The sequence below is a fragment of the Populus euphratica genome, unplaced genomic scaffold (genome assembly GCF_000495115.2).
Source record: "Populus euphratica unplaced genomic scaffold, PopEup_1.0 scaffold5587.1, whole genome shotgun sequence".
Lineage (NCBI taxonomy): Eukaryota > Viridiplantae > Streptophyta > Magnoliopsida > Malpighiales > Salicaceae > Populus > Populus euphratica.
In genome coordinates, this window is record NW_011505364.1 from 1 (window position 1) to 2,421 (window position 2,421).

Sequence of the window (2,421 nt, forward strand, 5' to 3'; positions counted from 1 at the left end):
GTTATCATAGTTTTATAATCCAAGTCGTAAGTTTAACTAGGTAGCATAATTTGACCTAGGCTGTTTTTCTTTTATTTTTTTAATTTATTTATTTTTATTTTACTATTCAACACTGTGTTAATTGGAAATTAAACGTTATAATTTTTTTTTATGAGTTGTCTCAGTCTCATAACTCATGTTGCAGGCTTAACAGGACTATTCAACACCATGTTAATTGAAAATTAAACGTTATAATTTTTTTTTTTATGAGTTGTCTCAATCTCATAACTCATGTTGCAGGCTTAACAGGTTAAATCGAAATAATTTGGATTATTTTGTTTGTCCCTTTAAATCGAAATAATTTGGATTGTTTTGTTTGTCTTTTTATATCATTTTAATTTTATTTTTTAATATGAAATTAATTAAGAATTGATTTTTATGATTTATCTTACTTAATTTTTTATAGGTTTATCGTAATATCATGATTCAAGTTGTAAATTTAAAAGTTTAAGAATCAATTAAATATATCATTATTTTAATATATTTTTTTAAATATAAATTTAAAAGTTTAAAAATCAATTAACTATATCATTATTTTAATATATTTTTTTTAAATATCATGTAATACATTATCAAATCAATATTTTTTAAAACAATCTAATATATATTATATTTTGAATTCATAGTTAATCTTTTTACTATAAAACATATTAACAGTAATTGAAAATTTTCACATTAATAAAAGTGACGGTGCAGCGCGGACCGTCATCTCGTCTTAAAAAATCTAAATGCACGTTGGAGGACGCGCTATTCTTCAGCAGAGTTGTTCCCCGATTAACTGGAATACATTTTGTCCCTTTCGATCTCTAATGCCTAGTGGCTGACCTTTTGTCCTATTATCTGGCTGCCAAACTACTGTTATTCAGTTGTCTTCTGGCATATTTCAATTCTCTCAACTAACAGCTCAACTAGTCATCAATTGCCTTTTTTCGGAACGCTTTCTCGCAGTTTCCGGCCTTCTCTTGGCACTGTAAATATCCTCCTCACTCTCTCCAAACTGCAGTAACTTTCTCTGCGTCTTTCTTCCAATTAAAAGAATCTAAACACATTTTAGAGATTCGATTTGTATTTATCAAATTGAATAATGGTTCTTCTGTTTCATTCCGTCTTGTTCTTCTCCTCCAAGTTGCTTTTACGGTCTCAGCAGCTAGGAAGCTTGCCGAGTCAGACCAAACTGATCAACAACCGCTTCTGTTTCGATACCACAATGGCCCACTTCTTACCGGAAATATCTCTATCAACTTGATCTGGTACGGCAAGTTTAAGCCTTCTCAACGTGCAATTGTTACAGATTTTACGGGAAATATCTCAATCAACTTTCTGTAAGTGGTGGAAAAGGTACCGAGAAACACTACAAAACCATCAAGTCCGAAAAGTCCCCCTCTCTCGTCCTCTCTCTGGGAACACAGTTCTTGGACGAGTGTTATTCCTTGAGCAAATCCCTCCCTAGCAAGTAAATCATACAATTAGCATTAAAATGAAAGGTTGCCAAAGGAACGCAGTCAGTGTTATTTTGACAGCATCTGATGTTGCAGTTGAGGGTTTTTGCTCTGGTAAGTGTGGCACTCCTGGGTCCTCTTTAAGTGCTCAAAAAATCAATGGCAAAAGCACCAAATTTGCTTACATTTGGGTTGGTAATTCAGAGACTCAATGCCCAGGTCAATGCCCGTGGGCCATTCTACCAACCAATTTATGGGCCACAAAGCCCACGTTTGGTTGCACCAAACAACGACGTGGGTTTGGACGGTATGATTATAAAAATGGCTACTTCCAAGGTCCCAAAGAAGCAGGTGGTGCATCAGGCTGTCCTGGGGTTTATGGCGAAGGATCCTATCCAGGTTATGCTGGGGATCTTTTGGTAGACTCAGCAACGGGCGCTAGCTATAATGGACATGGTGTCAATGGCGGGGAAATACTTGCTTCCTGCTTTGTTTGATCATTCAACATCGACTGGTGCTTCTTTGGTGTGATTAAAAGATCGTTTGACGTGATTGCACGTTAGTACAGAAATTATGTAGAAGAAATTCTTTAATTCTGTGTGTGTGTATATATTATTGATTACATATGTTATCGAAAGATAAATATATGCAGAAATTTTTTTACGCTGTGTTATAAATTGTTGGGAAATATTTAACCATACTATAAATAACAATTGTCGAGCATCCAAAACATCTCCTTTTGGTCAGTGACATGGTCAGGTTTTTAAAAATAAAAAAATAAATTACTAATAAATATTTGATATTATATACTATAAAAACATGAATTATATAAAGAAATTAATTTAAAATATATATATCAACTCAAGTTAAGTAAAATTAAATTAAAAATAAATTTATATTATAATTGTTCTTTTCAAGATTTTATATTTTAAAACTGTTTCAT

At 32.6% G+C, this 2,421-nt stretch overlaps 1 pseudogene; it reads left to right on the forward strand.

Annotated features, from left to right (window-relative positions):
• The first annotated feature begins 987 nt into the window (after positions 1 to 987).
• On the forward strand, positions 988 to 2,070 carry LOC105120217 (protein EXORDIUM-like; annotated as a pseudogene).
• The last annotated feature ends 351 nt before the right edge of the window (positions 2,071 to 2,421 follow it).